Raw genomic sequence first — 21,566 nt, forward strand, 5'->3', positions numbered from 1 at the left:
ATCACCACCAGTAGTATCAGCAGCAACATCCCCAGCAACACATCAACAGCCCACAGTGTTTAAAGCAAGAGCTGGGTATTCCCTGTGTTTCTTTTTTAAAACTGTGTCATACCATTCGCTGATGTATCAATACAGAGATCAGTATACGCATATCAGCAAGGAAACATAACGATATATTTCTGTATCAATATTTTGAGAACAGCCCTATTTAAATCCTTGTTCCATGTGCCCCTTTTATACTTTGAGTACCTGCCCTGGTTCTGATAGCAGGCACTTTAAACTGTAGCCATTATGTGACCTGAGCTCATGACTGCTTTGTAAAGTTAAAAATGTCCTGTTATAATTTTGGAAGTCTACCTAACATATCTTTGCAAGTGAAGGGATGACCATCCTTCCAGTCTGCACAGTATACAAGATGCATCCTGAAACTAGAGTTAGTGACATATCTGAGAGCTGAGTGATAAAGGGGGTCAAGTTTGGACAAGGTGGACAGAGAGGCAAACCTGTAGGTAGTGTCCCTATAATCAATCTGTGGCAGAAAAAGGCCAGCAACTAAGTGTTTTTCTGAAGCCATGGAAAAGCAGGACTTTCACCTATACAGAAAAGTCACTGATAATCAACATGGTATTTAAAAATTAGGTTTTTGTAAAACCAGATTCCCAGATATTTGTAATTATCAACAGACTGGATACAGACTCCATACAGGGTCGTGATGTAGAGGGTGGTACCTTTGTTCGCCCAGTGGCAAAAATCATAACTTTAGTTTGTGGGAATTTAAAAGCAACTTCAAATCTGACAAGCATATTGCAGGTATAAAAATCTGCCTGCACATGTGAAAAGGCAAACTCTGCTGTGGGGGCACAGGAGTACAGAACTGTGTCATCTGCATACAGATGATCCTTACAGAATTTAAACATCAAATATAAAGTGGTGGTTACTGTACTATGCACTGACCTGAAACCGGATTGTATTTCATTTCAAATGTTCTGTGAGTCCAAATATGATTGTATAGCAACTAATGATTTCAATATTTTTAAAAGAACAGGAGATTAGAGATTGGCCTGAAATTGTTCATGTCAATCCAAACATCAATATTATTAACACTACATCAAAATTTTTAAATAATTAATTTGTGAAGCTGGAACGATGAAATGTTTTGACATGAAAAATGACAAATGATCAAAACAGCTGCCAATAAAAACATTTTTTCAACCAACTAATTGTTTCAGCTGTGCTTGAATAACTGTTGGTAATTAAATTAATTACAAAACATTATATTTTATAAACTCTTCATATGTAGTACAATGCTTACTTTGTAAAGTAACAAAAGCTGTTGTAGTGAAGAAAAAGAACAATCTCTCGTCTGAGTTTGGTGGAGACACAAAAGTGGCATGAACAGAATATAATCATTTGTACATAAGTACAGTACTTGAGTAAATGTACGTAATTACTGTCCACCATTGAACGGCAGCATAAGATTCATTTCCAGAGATGAAGGTACAGGTACGTAGAGAAACAATAACTACAGATTAAATAGGGATATGTTGAGTAAAGTGAGAACTGAGTGGGAAACAGCTCTTAAAATCCTTCTGCCAGTTATAAAATTTACGACTGAGAAAGATAAAACATCTATGGGACAATTTGATAAATGGGTTGAAATATGTTTCCTGCTAAATCGAATAAAAGACGAAACCTACCATTTAGGGCAGATATGCTCTATGCTATATAACCAGAACTGAGGGAAAGGAAATACTTTACTGGTTGCACTCTGTATGTTTGTCTGACACTTTGTAAAGAAAAAAATTCTTAGACATCTTGATTGATTCTTTATTCCAGAAGACCACTAAAGAAAAAGTTCAAATACATCTGACAATAATTATGGACTGTAAGTTTGATGCCTTGTAATAATAAGCTGGTATGTAACGTCGGCCAGAGTCCCACTGCACTTTCACATCCAGACAAGGATGGACAAACACCTTAATGTTTCACTCCAAAGCCTGAGTCATGACCAGTTTCACACCACCTTACCGACCTAGCTAACCCAACACCATAACAATGACTTCAAATATTATGTCATGTTCTCACCCACAAACTAACGGTTGAATAAACTGCTCCAATGCAAAGTTTAATAGCCGACCCTTGCTGTATGTTATTACTGTTACCTTCATCACATTCTCCAGTGTGGACAACAATGATGACAGTACATTGCAGTTTCAGTTTGATCCATTTCCCAGAAGCAAACATCTGCTGGACGCACAAATATTTTTATAGCTTTAACGTTGGTGGTTCAAAAACAGGCCCCGCCCACTGAAGTCCAACTCAACCAATGAGATTCTTTGCGTCTCCAGAGCAGAAATGTTTGAGGAACTAAAAGCACAATCAGCTTGATGTTGAGGAGAAGGGCTGTGCAGCAGAGAGGCTGTTTAGTTTCTTCATTCTACTGCAGTGGAAGAACATTGCTCATCTGCTGTCTGTCTGGCTTTAACAACTCCAAAGACATGTTGCTTTACCACTTTTTACTTTGCTCTCACTTCATAGGTGAGTGTTGGAACACAGATGAAAGGCTCATTAACCTGCTGGATTAACCAGATATTTGGTCTACATTTCAGAACTAGAGGTTTCTCTGTGGAAGGGAACAACTTCCATGATAGAAACATTTGGTTTTTTTGAATGAATCCAGAAAGTCAAGAACCTCCGTTGAGTCTCTTGATGTTAGAATCTCTTGCAGACTAACTGACATTTTGCAGCCCTGGGTTCCATGAACAGCATAACGCCAGAAAGTCCTGAAGAACATGTTGCAGAGGGAGGAAACATCAACCTGACCTGTAAATATGAGGGTTTCATCACCAATATCCAGTGGTACCGACAATACCAGAGATCCAGACCAGAGTTCCTGCTCTCCATCACAGAGGGAGGAACGATTCATCCAAGATTCTGTTTTCTCAGCTCACATTAACAAAACAGACAAGCGTGTGAATCTGCAGATCATCTCAGCTAAAGTGACAGACTCTGCTGTGTACTACTGTGCTCTGCAGCCCATAGTGACAGGAAACACCAAAACTCTGTACAAAAACCTTTGGAGCAAAGACAACAGAATACTTCACAACGTCCACTAGAGGGAGTCACACACAGTGCACTGCAATAGTCCAGGTGTGAAAAGATAAAGGACATAGCTCATTTTATTTTGGTAATATTTCTAAGGTGGAAGTAGCAGGATTAAATGTTACAACTACATTTCTGGCTGGAGATTTTCAATTGGTTGTCAGTGGACCAATAAACGGTTGTTGTTTGCTTACTAGGTGATCAGGGCCAATATTATTATTTCTGTCTTGTTTGAGTTGAGCTGCAGAAAGTAACAAGTCATCCATTTCGCAATAACAAACAAGAACTCCATTACATTGACAGCTAATGTTATCTGGCTAAAAGGACAAGTAAATATGTGTATCATCGCGTAGCAGTGATGAGAGGCTCTTTTATAATAACTGATAATGTTTCCTAATGGAAGCATATAAAAGGAAAACAAAATGGGACCAAGAATAGATCCCTGAGCCACCCCACACTTCAGCAGAGGGTAAGATGAAACATAAGTACCAATGGAGACAGGAAATTCAATTATTTGATCAATAGTGTTAAGCAAATTACTAAGGTTGAGCAACAATAAACATGTGACTCCCAGCATCGGCATCAGTAAATCGTATGTAACCATAATGAGGGCGGTTTCTGTAATGTGAAGTTTGTGAAACCCAGTCTACACAGCTACGAGTTGAGTTAGCACCATCAAGAACTTAGGATATGAAAGCAAGCTTAGAAATGGGTCTATAGTTCTGTGGAAGCGATTAATCAAGTTATGCTTTTTAAAAGGCTGAATGCTAGCTTGCTTAAAATTAGGGATGCGGCAGGAAGAAAGGGAACAATTAATAACGTGAGGTAAGCAAAGGCCGATGTCCACTATAACCTTCGTTAGGAGGGATGTGGCTAAGATATCAAGAGGGCTTGAAGAGAAAAGCATGTGAGAGACAGTATCGATGAGCTCAGGAAAAGAATTAGCTGAAAATTGCTGAGCAGTTCAGGACAGGCAGGATAATAAGAAATATCAGCAACAACAGTGGTAGTAGGTGTTAGACCTAATGTCAGTGATTTTCTACTTAAAAGATAATAAAACTGTTGACAGTCAGCATTTGAAGAGGCTGGTAAGGCAGGGGAGCAGAGTTGATGAGTCTGTCTAATGGTTTTAAACTGGAATCTAGGATTATTCTGGTAACTGGTGAGGAGGTTACTGAAGTAGTTGGCTCTTGCAGCTTTCAATTGTTTGCTATTTGTATATGAAGGACCTTTTGACTTCTTACAACAGACATGCAATTTAGTCTTAGGCAGCATGGATACAAAGGTGAGGAGAAACAAGACAATAGAATCTATACTCAGATGAAGTAAAGACTAAATCTAATGTGTGGCCACGGTTATGAGTTAGACCAGACACATGCTGGACGAAATTAAATGAATGACATATTTAAAGAATCTGTAGCAAAAGTTGATTGAAACATTAATTTAGATACTAAAATCTTCAGCAATAACTTCAAACAACAGAAGATAAAAGTTCAGAAAATATATGTGCAAATCTGTTATTTTAACCAGGTAGGAAATAGATCATAAGGCAATAGACACGTACAGAATCAGAAGTAGATACTAGTAACAGTAGTATATCGTCTGTGTAAAGACTGACCTCAGTCAGGACCTTCACATGTTCTGCAAAGAGTCAATCAGTGTTACCTTATCAGCTACTTGTTACCTGATGGAAATGATGTCATTTAGTGAATACAGCACCACAGCAGAGACAAACTCACTATTTGTCAGAGTTGTGAGAGGAAGGAGGGAGGGATTAAGGGAGGAGCAAAACTGGGACTCAAGGACAGAAAAGACACAACTTTCACAGACAGATTCTCTTTCTCTTTAAGATGCTGTCAGTGAACTTCAGTCTGTTTGTGACTTTGTTTCTGCTCACAATAAGAGGTAGGTGAGATCATCAACATTAAGAGAGCTTCACTGATAGAAACCTTTAGATTGTAAAGTTACAGAGTTATCTCTTCCTTCAGGTGTCAGCTGTGAAGAACTCACTCCAGTCAGGAATGAAGAGTTTGCTTTAGAAGACAGCTCTGTTACTCTGTCCTACAAATACTCTAAAAAGCAAATGTTGGAGATTATTTCTTCTGGTATCGACAATATCCAGGAAAACCACCAGGGCTCCTCATCTCACACTCTGCTTCAGGAGCAGTAGGAAATGATCCAATCCCTGGATGGTCTGCTAAAGTGAGTGATGATAAAACCCATCTGGATCTGCAGATCTCCTCTGCTGCAGTGACAGACTCTGCTGTGTACTACTGTGCTGTGAGGCCCACAGTGACAGGAAACACCAAAGCTCTGTACAAAAACCTGACAGCTCCTCTGAAGATTTACTCACTGCAGCTCCTCCTTTTACTGAACAACAGTGACACCAAGTGGACACTGACAACACAATCTAATGACAAGTAACAATTTATCCTGTTTTAATAAACACAGTTAATCCAGATCATGGTGTTTAATTGAGGCTATTTCTGATGATGAGACAAACTAAAATAATTACAGACCCATGTTGATGAATCTATTGAACTATTCCAGGGTGAAAAGTGGTTAAAGAGACTTTGTTGTAACAGAAAGTTCACATGTTAAAGCTCCTCATTATGAGCTGCTCTGGATAAGAGCATCAGCTAAACAGCTGAGATGTAAATGAGATGTAATGTTGAGAGTTCCTCAACAGATGATGAAGAGGAAGGGCCAATGATGTGAAGGCCCAGATCCATCAGAGTATCAATGTTCTTCTCTCTCCTCCCCTCTCACTGCAGACATGAACCACTGGCTGAGAAACATCCTGATTCTGACTCTCTGGCTAGGTAACTCTTTAAACCTACTGATTGTTCTCCTTTAATCAATCATCTTTATTGATCCATCTCTTCCTCTGCATGTTCTCTTCTTCCCCAGAGTGTAAAGGAGAAGACAGAGTGACCCAGCCAGCAGGAGATGTCATTTGCTGAAGGAGAAACAGTTGCACTTGGCTGTACTTTTGAGACGAGTAGAGTCCAACTTTGTTCTGGTACAAACAAGTAAATGAGTCTCCTAAGTACATGCTGAAAAGTTACTCAAAAACAACAGATTTTGATGCAGTTCACGAAAGACAGATTTAATGCTAAATCAAGGATAATCAGTTCCTCTGAAGATCCAGAAGCTTCAGCTGTCTGACTCTGCTGTGTACTACTGTGCTCTGCAGCCCACAGTGACAGGAAACACCAAAACTCTGTACAAAAACCTTTGGAGCAAAGACAACAGAATACTCCACAACATCCACCAGAGGGAGTCACACACTGTTAAACTTCAGTGGTTTATGATAGTCAGGATTTGTTTTAGTGGTGATAGAAGCAACATTAAATGAAGCGCTACAGATAAAACACAATAACAAATAACAGAACTTGAATATGTTCATAGTATTTTCCAAGTATCTCCAATACTACTCAGCAGATTGTTTTCACAGACAATTGAAATGCTTGGTGACTGTAACCATTGCAAGCTTTAAGCTGTGCTGCCTGGTTTGAAGCAATATGTAGACTGTAATACTAAACCCCCATTTGCACCTCTCACCATAATGTCCATTTAATTCCCACCTACAAGTCCCTGCTCGAAAGCAGGACAGCACAAGTAAACTGTACTTGTTTGGAACAATGATGGCAGTGAGACCTTAAAGGGAAATGAAGCAGTCAATCAAGTTTACATCATTTACACAATGGATTTCCACTACGATCAACAATTATACAAGAAACATGACAAATGTAAACGTATAAAAGACAAAAGAATGAAAACTGTCTATCTTTCACTGAAAGGGCCACCATTGTGCAGTACTATAACCTGCAATGTCACGGGGTTGGTTGGCTTTAAGGCTTTGGGCGAGAGATAGTGAAATACAGAGCCAGTGAAAGATAGTGAAAGACAGAGCAGTGAAAGAGAAAGAGTGAAAGAGATAGTGAAAGAGAGATAGTAAAGAGAGATACTTAAGAGATAGTGAAACAAAGACCTAGTGAAAGACAGAGCCAGTGAAAGATAATGACAAGAGATAGTGAAATACAGAGCCAGTGAAAGAGATAGTGAAATACAGAGCCAGTGAAGATAATGAACAGAGATAGTGAAATACAAGACAGTGAAAGAAAATAGTGAAAGATAGTGAAATACAGAGCCACTGAAGGATAGTGAAGACAGAGATAGTGAAAGAGATACTGAAGAGATGGTGAAAGACAGATAGTGAAAGATGAAAGAGAGACGTGAAAGACAGAGAAGTGAAAGAGATAGTCAAAGACAGAGATATGAAAGATAGACATGGTGAAAGACAGAACCGTGAAAAAGAGAGTGAAGAGATAATTAAGATAGAGATAGTGAAAGAGATACGGAAAAGATAGAGATATTGAAAGATATAGTGAAAGAGATAATGAAAGAACGAGAAATAGTGAAAAAGATAGGGAAAGAGATACTGAAGATATAGAGAAAGACAGAGCCAGTGAAAGAGGTAGTGAAGGAGAAATAGCTAAAAACAGAGACAGTGAAAGAGATAGTGAAAGAGATAGTGAAGAGATACGGAAAAGATAGTTAAGAGATAGAGATATCGAAAGATATAGTGAAAGATAATGAAAGAAATAGTGAACAAGAAATAGTGAAAGAGATAGTGAAAGATAGAGATAGTAAAGAGATAATGAAGACGAGATAGTGAAAGATAGACATAGTGAAAGACAGAGCCAGTGAAAGAGATAGTGAAAGACAGAGACAGTGAAAGACAGAGATATTGAAAGAGAGAGATAGATGGATGCCACGAACGAGGACAACCAGTGGAAACTCAGAATAGAATCAAATATAATTGTTTTGAAAGGTTTTCAAATTATTATTATTTTCATTTAGTAATTGTTCCTTTATTTGTTTGTTTTTTATTTGTTTTATTTCACATTTATGGGTAATGGGGGCTCGGATGTAGCAACATGTAAAAGATGGCAGACATGAAAATATTTGAATGCTTTTTATATGCTAAAGCAAGATTAAATAAATGTAATAAAGAATTCCAAATGTCACAGTGAAATATATCATTATCAAAATATTGCCTATAGACACACGCACACACCTGTCTATAGATTTGTCTCACTCTTAACCCCTTGGCCGACCTCGTCCTTTCTCCCAGTACTGTATCCTTCTCAGATTATTTCCCACACAGTTTTGAACCTGGTATCTTATTTCCTCTACCTGCAGCTTTTGGTGTGCAGCAGTCTCTGTGACCATCTCCCTCTTATTTTATCGTAGCAGTCAGCCTTGGCAGCGGCTGCAGCACTACAGCAGGTCAGTCACTGTGAGCCAGTTCCAATACTGTCAGCGATCTTTACATCTTGTCACGGTCACATATTTGTTTAATCAGCTAATATCTCCTAAGTTTGTTATAATATCGATAGTCACAGATCACCACCAGTAGTATCAGCAGCAACATCCCCAGCAACACCATCAACAGCCCACAGTGTTTAAAGCAAGAGCTGGGTATTCCCTGTGTTTCTTTTTAAACTGTGTCATACCATTTGCTGATGTATCAATACAGGCATCAGTATACGCATATCAGCAAGGAATACATAACGATATATTTCTGTATCAATTTTTGAGAACAGCCCTATTTAAATCCTTGTTCCATGTGCCCCTTTTATACTTTGAGTACCTGCCCTGGTTCTGATAGCAGGCACTTTGAACTGTAGCCCATTATGTGACCTGAGCTCATGACTGCTTTGTAAAGTTAAAAATGTCCTGTTTAAATAATTTGGAAGTCTACCTAACATATCTTTGCAAGTGAAGGGATGACCATCTTTCCAGTCTGTCCAATATACAATGATGCATCCTGAAACTAGAGTTAGTGACATATCTGAGAGCTGAGTGATAAAGGGGGTCAAGTTTGGACAAGGTGGACAGAGAGGCAAACCTGTAGGTAGTGTCCCTATAATCAATCTGTGGCAGAAAAAGGCCAGCAACTAAGTGTTTTTGTGAAGCCATTGAAAAGCATGACTTTCACATATACAGAAAAGTCAACGTGAATTTTAATTTCTTTGCAAGATAATTAACATGGTATTTAAAATTTAGGTTTTTTTGTAAAACCAGATTCCCAGATATTTGTAATTATCAACAGACTGGATACAGACTCCATACAGGGTCGTGATGGAGAGGGGTGGTACCTTTGTTCGCCCAGTGGCAAAATCATAATTTTAGTTTTGTGGGAATTTAAAGCAACTTCAAATCTGACAGAGCATATTGCAGGGTATAAAAATCTGCCTGCACATTTGAAAAGGCAAACTCTGCTGTGGGGGCACAGGAGTACAGAACTGTGTCATCTGCATACAGATGATCCTTACAGAATTTAAACATCACAAATATTATTAATGTAAACTAGGAAAAGCAGGGTCCGAAAACTGAGCCTTGTGGAACACTTTTCCTAACAAGGACTGGATCTGACATGTCGTTGCCATGTTTATCCATTTGTGAATGATTGGTCAGGTCATGTCAATCCAAACCTCAATATTATTAACACTACATCAAAATTTTTTAATAATTAATTTGTGAAGCTGGAACGATAGATGATTTTCAACCAACTAATTGTTTCAGCTGTGCTTGAATAAACTGTTGGGTAATTAAATTAATTACAAAACATATTTTATAAACTCTTCATATGTAGTAAAATGCTTACTTTGTAAAGTAACAAAAGCTGTTGTAGTGAAGAAAAAAGAACAATCTCTCTGTCTGAGTTTGGTGGAGACACAAAAAGTGGCATGAACAGAATATAATCATTTGTACATAAGTACAGTACTTGAGTAAATGTACGTAATTACTGTCCACCACTGAACGGCAGCATAAGATTCATTTCCAGAGCTGAAGGTACAGGTACGTAGAGAAACAAATAACTACAGATTAAGGATATGTTGGAGTAAAGTGAGAACTGAGTGGGAAACAGCTCTTAAAATCCTTCTGCCAGTTATAAAATTTACGACTGAGAAAGATAAAACATCTATGGGACAATTTGATAAATGGGTTGAAATATGTTTCCTGCTAAATCGAATAAAAGAGACGAAACCTACCATTTAGGGCAGATATGCTCTATGCTATATAAACCAGAACTGAGGGAAAGGAAATACTTTACTGGTTGCACTCTGTATGTTTGTTTGAGCCTTTGTAAAGAATAAAATTCTTAGACATCTTGACTCGATTCTTTATTCCAGAAGACTCACTAAAGAAAAAGTTCAAATACATCTGACAATAAATTATGGACTGTAAGTTTGATGCCTTGTAATAATAAGCTGGTATGTAACGTCGGCCAGAGTCCCACTGCACTTTCACATCCAGACAAGATGGACAAACACCTTAATGTTTCACTCCAAAGCCTGAGTCATGACCAGTTTCACACCAGTGTTTGGAGACAGAATAAGCTCCATGTTTGCACAGACTGCCTTCATTTGTTAGAGGGGGAGATGTCCAACCATAATTAACACAAACATCTCTGCTTTCACTGTCAGTAATGCGGCAGCTCCAGAGATCGAAGCACTAAATCAGCCCTTGGAACAGTCTAGAAAGGACGTGACTGCCCCATTGTGGGAGTGAGGGAGTGTTTGCTGAAGCCTCTACTTTCACTGTGGTAAACTGGTGGTAGCAGCTCTTAACCATTCGCTCTCAGTGCAACATCCTGTTTGAAATGGTCGACACCACCGAGCTGGTTTTGGAGATCCTTATGTGTTCTGAACATGCTTCATATTTTAGCCCTTTATCTGGAGAAGCTGTGGACAGGCTGGCAAACTGACAGGCCTTTAATATGATGCTGATACCATATTAAAAACATTCACTAATTGATCCTAATTGTCACACTAGGAAAGGAGAGAGTGAGGAAAATGTGTTGAGTGTAAAGTTGTCAGTCGGGGAATAACACAGGGCTGTGAATGAGCCCCGTCACTGTGATCAGGCTCCTCCTTCTAATCCACCAACTTAGTGTTGATGAAGACTAAACAGAGAGATCACAGCCTTCTTTATACTTGCTGGAGCTCACAGTTCCTCAACACTGCAGATATGACGCCTCTGTTCATCTCAGTGTTGCTGGCTGCTGTGTGCCTTGGTATGAACACAACTCTGGTTCTCTGATATCAATCCAACATTGACATGATTCTTTAACAGCACACTGATACTGTTTGTTGCTGTTTTACAGAATGCAGAGCACAAAAAGACAACGTGCTGCAACCAGAAGGAGACGTGACTGCTGCTGAAGGAGAGACAGTAACACTTGGCTGTCTATATAACACCAGTTCATCAAATGATTATCTCTTCTGGTACAAACAGGATGGAAACAACAGCCCTGAATTCATACTGAGCCGCGTTCAACGGGATGAGGGAAAACAGCAGACAGTTTAAGGAGAGATTTTCATCCACACTGGATTCCACCTCAAGATCAGTTCCTCTGAAGATCCAGAAGCTTCAGCTGTCTGACTCTGCTGTGTACTACTGTGCTGTGAAGCCCACAGTGACAGGAAACACCAAAACTCTGTACAAAAACCTTTGGAGCAAAGACAACAGAATACTCCACAACGTCCACTAGAGGGAGTCACACACTGTTAAACTTCATTTTCTGATCCAGTCTGGATTCTCTCATGAGACCCAGCTGTGATGAAGAGCTTCAGAAATGAAACTACTGTGAAATATGAGTCTCCTCCTACTGACTGCAGAGCTGCTTCATGGCAGAGAACTCTTTGATTCCAGCTGTGAACATCAGACCAAACACAACTGACAGAACGTGTTCATACTGAACATTCAGTTCCAGCATTTCTCCTCTGTCAACATGGAGAAACTCGCTGCACTTTTGTTCTTTTCAGCTCTCGTAGGTACGTGTGTTCTGACAGTGAGTGCTGGTTTTAAATGATGGATGTCTGCCTTTGGAACAGAACTCTGAATCTAACATGTTGTTTCCCTCACTAGGTAACACCTTGGAAGATGATATTACTGCCAGCAGAGCTGAAGTGTTCTCATCAGAGGGCCGTAGTGTTACTCTGTCCTGTAGCTATTCAGTTAAAGCCGATAATCTCCAGTGGTATCGTAGGCTGTTAACAGACAGATGCTGTGTCCTCTATGAAAAGTCTGGATCCTCACTGTGCTGCATTATTCTACACCAGGGGTATTCAATTAGAATTCAAAGTCTCCAGTTAGAGAAAATTTCCCGAAGCAAAGGAACATCAAAACGACTAACTTGCGTTATCATTCAGTACTATAACGTATAGTTGTATCAACATATGTATATAGTCAACAACGGACTGTCAAATAAAATAATATTTCATTCAGTTTTCAATCAAACTGGAGGGATAATAAATAATAACTAGACTAATAATAAATTCTAAATTTAAGTAAACTAAAATAAAGTGCCTAATTTTTTGAGAAAATGAAATAAAAAGTGTAGCTTGAAGTGATGAAGTGCAGTCTTAACCAATTTTATAACACACACTCAACACATCGTAACAAATAAACAGTTGTAATACCTCCTCTCCTCTTTCATTCCTTCTTACAGAGCTACCACCTCCCTACTTTCTCTTGTTCAGTGAGAAACGTGAGCTCTAGCTTGTCCAGCTAGCATTGGAGTTCTATGAGATATTCTGGCTTTGAACTGCCCGTGGGATGAATGTACATGTAAAAATCTGTACATTCTTGATTAAAAGCCATGTGAAATCCCTTTTCCCTTTCATCTCCTCAATTCCTGTGTGTTTCCAAAACGTCTTTGGTGAATCTGGCGGACTCGACTCGCAAGCATCGGAATGCACAGATTTGATTGGCTGAGCAGCGTCACATGAGACGATTGGAGCATGTGCGATTGGTCTGTGAGTTTCCTGGTCCGCTAAACCAGTACAGTAAATGCTAGAAAAGCTGGGTTTAACACAGCCCCTGCTAAAAAAGGAAAATCTCAACCCCTCTGTTCTCTCAGGCCCATCTCTAAACTGTATTTCTTATCTAAAGTCCTGGACAAAGTAGTTTTTACCCAGCTGCAAACATTTCATTGATAATAATGTTTATGAAAAGTTCCAGTCCGGCTTCAAACCCTGTCACAGCACTGAAACAGCACTTTTAAGAGTTTTAATGACTTGATTTTAACTGACTCAGGAGTCTCTGCCGTCCTAGTGCTCTTAGACCTCATGGCTGCCTTTGACACTGTTGACCACTCAATCCTCTTGTCACGGGTGGAAAATTGTGTGGGAATCAAAGGTACTGCACTTAGGTGGTTTCAATCCTATCTAACTGATCGGAGCTTCTCTGTCCACCTCGGTGATTATTCCTCTGAGACGGCCCCATTTACTTGCGGTGTCCCTCAAGGTTCTGTCTTAGGCCCCATCTTATTTTCTTTGTATTTGCTGCCCCTGGCCTCCATTTTTGAGAGGTATGAGGTCTCTTTCCACTGTTTTGCAGACGATATTCAAATTTATTTGGCCCTGAATGTAAAAGCCCCTGCTTGACTGTATGAAGGACATCAAAACGTGGATGAACCTAAATTTCCTCAACCTAAACGGAGACAAGACAAAGATCATAGTGTTTGGACACCCTGAACTGCTTGATGTAGATTCTCTCGGCCCTTTAACTTCAAACAGCCGCTCAACTGTGAGGAGTCTTGGTGTTGTATTGGATAGTGCGTTTAAATTTGATAAACAGATATCGGCCACTGTTAGATCCTGCTTTTTCCAGTTGAGAACTATAGCTAAGGCAAAGGCCTATCTCCCTCCTAAAGATGTGGAGAGGGTGATTAATGCCTTCATAACTTCCCGCCTTGACTATTGCAACTCCTTATATGTGGGCTTAGACAAGTCATCTACTCAGCGCCTGCAGTTAGTCCAAAATGCTGCTGCCCGCCTCCTGACAGGAAAGAAGAAGAGGGACCACATCACACCTGTGTCGCGCTTCCTCCACTGGCTTCCTGTTCATTACAGGATTGATTTTAAAATCTTACTTTTAACTTTTAAATGCCTTAATGGATTGGCTCCATTGTACTTAACGGAGCTTCTTCACGTTCATACTGCAGCTAGAGTGCTGAGATTCACCTATTTCCTCCTCCTGGATGTACCCAGTAGCAGACTTAAACCAGAGGCCCACACTTGCTCTTAAAACGCCCCCCCAGATGCTTAAGACCACCACTGGTGCTACCATCCAAAGAGGAAGACTGGAGAGCTTTCTGTCATCACATCTAACAACTATGGGGACACTAGGTTCTGAAATGTGAGCATTTTGCCAAATGCAAGTATCAGATCGCGACTCTGTATGAGCAGAAACTTAATATTGATTGGGTCTGACTGGAATAGGAGGCAAAAGAACCTGATCAGGACGTCCCTAATGAAATGTCCTCCATGTTCCCAGAATAGAGAGCAGGTCTTCAGGTAGGCTTCCTTCTAGTGGGACCTGCCTCGGTCTCACAGTGGTGTGAAGAACTGAAAGTGGACATTCAGGAAACATTTCTCTGAGGCAGAGCTGCTCTGGATGCACAAATAATCTCACTGGCTGAACTGAACTCTGGTAGACAGCCAATCTCTAAAAAGGGGATTCTCTGGCCCCGCCCACTCAAGTCCAACTCAACCAATGAGATTCTTTGCGTCTCCAGAGCAGAAATGTTTGAGGAACTAAAAGCACAATCAGCTTGATGTTGAGGAGAAGGGCTGTGCAGCAGAGAGGCTGTTTAGTTTCTTCATTCTACTGCAGTGGAAGAACATTGCTCATCTGCTGTCTGTCTGGCTTTAACAACTCCAAAGACATGTTGCTTTACCTCTTTTTACTTTGCTCTCACTTCATAGGTGAGTGTTGGAGTGTTTGTGTCCACAGAGTAACACTGTACAGCTGCCATTTTCCACTGTCTTCTCCTCTCAGCCTCATGAACAATGTTAGTCTAATGGCTTCATTTGCTCTACTTTTTCCAGGACTAATGGCTGGAGACACAATCTCTCCTGAACGAGAGGAAGTCAGTGAAAGAGAAGGACAATCTGTCACACTCACATGCAACTATCAGACAACAGCAGGTGGTGTATACCTTTACTGGTACAAACATCATTCTGACCTTCAGGCACCTCAGTTTATACTCTGGAAAGGAGCAAAATCATGGAGTGATGACGAACATATTCCCAATGAACGATATGGATCTGAAACATCAGCAACATCAACTACACTGACCATCAGAGATCTAACCCTGGCAGACACAGCTCTCTACTACTGTGCTCTAGAAACACAGTGATACAAAGTGTAGAAGAGGCTGTACAAAAACCTGAACCCAGATATCTGACTACTCTTCAAAGAGGAGGGAAGTGGTATTCAAACCACAGCTTCATATCAGATGGATTCTGCTAATTCCTGTTTTATCAGAGTCACTGTGGTTCCAGCTGCTAATGAAACACTGGGGGAGGATTCACAGGAGCATTATGGGTAGTGGGTACAATGACAAACTCTACACGGTACAGATCAAACCATGTTTCAAGTCCAGGGTGTAATTCACCTCCCAAGTAATTAATAAACATTGGACTTAATTCAAAGCAATCATCTCAGAAGAAATAGACACGACACTAAAGAAGTTATAGACAACAAACAAAATAACTAACTCACTCATTAAATAGTTAAAATTAACAAAACTTAGAGATCAAATCATATTCTGAAGTAAACAGAATTTTCTGGCAGGGGAGCTTTGAACATTTCTTATAGATTTAATTAATACAGAGAACTCATTTCTAAGTGCATTCCAAGAAGGGGGGATTTCACAAAGTGACATTTGTGTATATAATATTTAGTAATAATAATGGTATTATTGATCAGAAATTTAATTTGTTTCTTATTTAGGACCACACCTAGTTGGACAGATGTGAATGAAAAGAAATCTATCTTTATGAGTTTGGACGTCAGCCAGTCATGTAAGGATTTCCATAAACTTTAGTCACAAACATAAAAAATGTGCTCTGTTGTTTCTACATTTGTGTTGCATAGGTGACAGTTTTCTACATCACATTTCAATCTTAGAATTTTAAACTGCATTTCTTTGTTTTTAGGAAGAAGTGGAAATTAAAGATATTTTGTTCTAATAGCTGATATTTCAGGGTTTGAAGTTCTCCTTGTGAAGCCAGGTTACATTGTATTCTACAGATGTTGCCTCAGGAAGGCATTGTTACATTTTTGGTTTAAAAAGTCAACTTGGCCTATCTTTATATTTTTGGACTTTGGAGGTCGGTGTGTTTTCTACATTATTTTTAATTAACTGAATAAGAGCCATTGGAATGTTTTATGACACCTTCAGCAATCCAGATTATATCCAACTTTATTACCATTTTCATCCAACAGATGAACAATTGACCATATTTGTTTCTCCATCCAGTTGTCCATAAATATAGATTTTCTTTTGCACAACATGAATCTATTGTTCCATAGCAGAACGTTCTGTGGACTAAAATTATGTTAAGAAATCATAGATATATCATATCTTAGAAAAATACAGCATAACTCTTTTTACATTATAGTTAGTGTCGGACTTCAGTTAGAGCGAGTCCTATTCTGCGCTGTGATTGGCCAGCTGTGTATTCAGTTGCATGTGTTCCAATCAGCTCATGTGATGCTGCTCAGCCAGTCAAATCTGTCCATTCCGATAAGCATTGTGAGCAGAGTCCACGAGTGAGATACACAGAGGAAGAGATGAGACGAAAGAGAAAAGAGACTTCACACGGCTTTTAACCAAGAATGTACAGATTCTCACATGTACATTCTTCCTACGGGCAGTTCAAAAACCAGAATGTATGTCCAATCCAGGCCAGAGCTCACGTTTCTCACTGAACAAGAGAAAGCAGGGAAGTGGTAGCTTTATAAGAGGGAATGAAAGAGGAGAGGAGGTATTAAAGAGGGGGTATTCTCCTGGTATGCTCCTCTTTTCACCCTGTGTTGAAGGCTTCGTTTTAGCTATGGAGTGATGCATCTTGTCTCTAAATGATCTTTGTTGGGAGTTGCACATGCTCAGTTCCTAGTTAAGGACTACTAGCCAATCAGAAGCAGAGGAGGGCGGGTCGGCGAGAAGCCGGTAAACAGCTCGGGTTCAGCTGTACGTGTTGCCGACCAGCTTGGCAACACGGACTGGAGCGAGAGTTTCAGAGCGGTGAGTTATTAATCTGTATCCATAAAGTTTTAACTGAGCTCTGTCTCTACATCACAGGAACAACTTTATGTCCACTGACTGCCTGGAGGGTAGCTAGTGTTTGGAAGGGAGAGGAGAGCTGTGTGCTGCAGCTCGCTGTTTCTGAGGGCGTGTCGGAGTCGCAGCTTGGCGAGCGTTATATGAGGCGCGTTTAGCTTTCATCCCTGTGACGTCACAGGGATGTTTGTTAAGATGTGTTGAGTGTTAATTATAATTTTGGTTGAGACTACACTTTGATCACTCAAAGCTACACTTTAGTTAATTTTGTTTTTCTGAACTGAATTGAGCAACAAATAAAATTAATTTATATTAAGATGCACATTTACAAAAACGTTTTTTAAATTTAGACTTTAGATTACTTAAATTTAGAATTTATTATTAGTTATTTATTATCGCTTCAGTTTTATGTAAAAACTGACAGTAAATATGTTATATATGTGATACAGCTAGGCCATATGTTGTGATAGCTACTGAATGATAAAGCAAGTTGATGTTCCGGATGTTTGCTTGGTGAAATTTCTCTAACTGGACCTCTTTGAATCAATATTATGTTGCATGCAGTACTGGAGGCTGCAGTTTCAGGACCCCCGCAATCCCAGGGCCTCAGTTATTTTGCGACAGCGCCATCTAGTGGAGTGGTGGTGGTAATCCACAGCAACATGAAGGAGGTTAACGCTGTCTGCTAGCACGTTGGCCGTGAGGCTGATGTCCAGAGCTGTAGGGTTAACCGGTCGACATGCACATAATTAATAACTTAAATTTAGGCAGACACTCTGTGATGGTTGTGGTAAGGGTAATTGGCTTCGGTGGACTGTCAAGTGAAACATAGCCAGCTGGCAGTATCAAAGTAAACAAGGGTCCTGAAACTGCAGCCTCCGGTACTACAGCTACATGTTGTGGTGGCAGCCCGGCTGACGGTGAGTGTCCTGGTTTTTTCTACTTTTTATCAGTTTTTCTGCTTTTTCCCTCGGTTTCCTGTTCTCTGCCCGCCTCTCTGTGTTTTCTCCCCCGTGTGCTCTCTCTCCCTCTGCTCCTGAGCCCAGCCAACTACCTGCACCTGCAACCCATCATCCACCTCGTCAGCCTGCCACACCTGCCAGTAATCAACCTCATCCCAGCCTGTATTTCAACCCCGGTTCTCCACACCATCCTTGCTTGATCGTCGCTGCTCCATACCTGGTGCCACTTCAGTGTTCAAGCTTCCATGCTCCTTGTTTTTTCACACTTACCCTGTGCCTTGTCTTTGTCTTCCCTAACCTTGCCTCTCTGTCTGTTTCCCTCCCAGGTACACTCACCCTCGTCCTCCGTTCGGCTGGGCTCATCCACTGGCCCACTCCTCTATGGACTTCCCTCACGGCGTCCTCCCCGTTCCCCCGCCTCTCCTCGCTTCCTCGGCCCGTGTTCCCCGGCTCCCTGGCCCCCTGTCTCCTTGGTTCCCCGTGCCAGTACTTCCCCGACGTCCTCCTCTCCCTCCACTCCAGTCCCTCTCACCCTTTTTCCCCCAATAAACCTCCTTCCCTCTGAGTGCAGCATTTGGGTCCTCTCTGTCCACACACCACACCCGTAACACTACATACTATATACACAATATTTCCTAAAATTAATATAAGATTTTAGGAAATATTGACTCCACTCAAATGATTTCTTTGGAAATGGCAGCTTAGAGATGGGTTTAAAATGATTTATAACAACAGGATGTAGAGAGAGCTTCTTTAAGAAAAATCAGTGGCATGTTAAAAATTGGAGGGGAAAATGCCAGTAGACAGAGAGAAGTTAATAATGGCTCAAATATTCTGAAGGGCAGTTTGCTGTTTCAGCCAGGTGTTTGTGTCCAGATTCCTTCAGGTGAATTTCCTGCAGATTCCTCCTTCAGTCTGACCTTCTTGGATGATGATGACTGCAGCATCACTGTCATTTCTAAAGCTTCCATCAGCCTGAATGGAAACAGAGCACAGCAAGAGGAGGAGCTCCACAACTGAATATGAAAGGCTTCATGTTGGAAGTGAAGAGCTGCTGTGTTCTCTCTATTGTTCATTCAGTACAAGTGGAAATGATGCAGCTCTGCTTAGTTTGGATGATCATCTTCATCTTTCACACTGGTGAGAAATCAAAAGATGTAGCAAGATGTAAAAGGAAGATAGTAGATATCAAAATATCTTTTGAATGTATTAAAACTCTACTAAAATAGGTGCAAAGATATTGAATAAAATGTACAAATATCAGAGTGAAATCTCTCTGTCTTTTTCAGGATCCTCTGAGGATTTAGTGAAACCATTTAAAGATGTAATGCTGGCTTTGGAAGGAGACTCTGTGACTATCTCCTGCAACTATTCAGGATCTGTCTACAACCTCTATTGGTATCAACAGAAGTCCAGTTCATCTCCAGGATTAAATGTTACAACTACATTTCTGGCTGGAGATTTTCAATTGGTTGTCAGTGGACCAATAAACGGCTGTTGTTTGCTTACTAACAAGTCATCCATTTCGCAATAACAAACAAAAACTCCATTACATTGACAGCTAATGTTATCTGGCTAAAAGGACAAGTAAACATGCGTATCATCAGTGTAGCAGTGATGAGAGACTCTTTTATAATAACTGATAATGTTTCCTAATGGAAGCATATAAAAGGAAAACAAAATGGGACCAAGAATAGATCCCTGAGCCACCCCACACTTCAGCAGAGGGTAAGATGAAACATAAGTACCAATGGAGACAGGAAATTCAATTATTTGATCAATAGTGTTAAGCAAATTACTAAGGTTGAGCAACAATAAAACATGTGACTCCCCAGCATCAGCATCAGTAAATCGTATGTAACCATAATGAGGGCGGTTTCTGTAATGTGAAGTTTGTGAAACCCAGTCTAACACAGCTAAGAGTTGAGTTAGCACCATCAAGAACTTATGATATGAAAGCAAGCTTAGAAATGGGTCTATAGTTCTGTGGAAGCGATTAATCAAGGTTATGCTTTTTAAATAAAGGCTGAATGCTGGCTTGCTTAAAATAATTAGGGATGCGGCAGGAAGAAAGGGAACAATTAATAACATGGGGTAAGCAAAGGCCGATTTCCACTATAACCTTTGTTAGGAGGGATGTGGCTAAGATATCAAGAGGGCTTGAAGAGAAAAGCATGTGAGAGACAGGATCGATGAGCTCAGGAAAAGAAATTAGCTGAAAATTGCTGAGCAGTTCAGGACAGGCAGGATAATAAGAAATATCAGCAACAACAGTGGTAGTAGGTGTTAGACCTAATGTCAGTGATTTTCTACTTAGAAAAAGATAATAAAACTGTTGACAGTCAGCATTTGAAGAGGCTGGTAAGGCAGGGGGAGCAGAGTTGATGAGTCTGTCTAATGGTTTTAAACTGGAATCTAGGATTATTCTGGTTACTGGTGATGAGATTACTGAAGTAGTTGGCTCTTGCAGCTTTCAATTGTTTGCTATTTATATATGAAGGACCTTTTGACTTCTTACAACAGACATGCAATTTAGTCTTAGGCAGCATGGATACAAAGGTGATGAGAAACAAGACAATAGAATCTATACTCAGATGAAGAGTAAAGACTAAATCTAATGTGTGGCCACGGTTATGAGTTGGACCAGACACATGCTGGACGAAATTAAATCAATGACATATTTAAAGAATCTGTAGCAAAAGTTGATTGAAACATTAATTTAGATACTAAAATCTTCAGCAATAACTTCAAACAACAGAAGATAAAAATTCAGAAAATATATGTGCAAATCTGTTATTTTAACCAGGTAGGCAATAGATCATAAGGCAACAGACAGGTACAGAATCAGAAGTAGATACTAGTAACAGTAGTATATCGTCTGTGTAAAGACTGACCTCAGTCAGGACCTTCACATGTTCTGCAAAGAGTCAATCAGTGTTACCTTATCAGCTACTTGTTACCTGATGGAAATGATGTCATTTAGTGAATAACAGCACCACAGCAGAGACAAACTCACTATTTGTCAGAGTTGTGAGAGGAAGGAGGGAGGGATTAAGGGAGGAGCAAAACTGGGACTCAAGGACAGAAAAGACACAAACTTTCACAGTGGTGTTTGATTCAAAACCAGACAGATTCTCTTTCTCTTTAAGATGCTGTCAGTGAACTTCAGTCTGTTTGTGACTTTGTTTCTCCTCACAATAAGAGGTAGGTGAGATCATCAACATTAAGAGAGCTTCACTGATAGAAACCTTTAGATTGTAAAGTTACAGAGTTATCTCTTCCTTCAGGTGTCAGCTGTGAAGAACTCACTCCAGTCAAGAATGAAGAGTTTGCTTTAGAAGACAGCTCTGTTA

The sequence above is a fragment of the Micropterus salmoides genome, unplaced genomic scaffold, assembly GCF_014851395.1.
Source record: "Micropterus salmoides isolate LMB-PRFRI ecotype aquatic unplaced genomic scaffold, ASM1485139v1 Ms_hic_scaffold_1218, whole genome shotgun sequence".
NCBI classification, from domain to species: domain Eukaryota; kingdom Metazoa; phylum Chordata; class Actinopteri; order Centrarchiformes; family Centrarchidae; genus Micropterus; species Micropterus salmoides.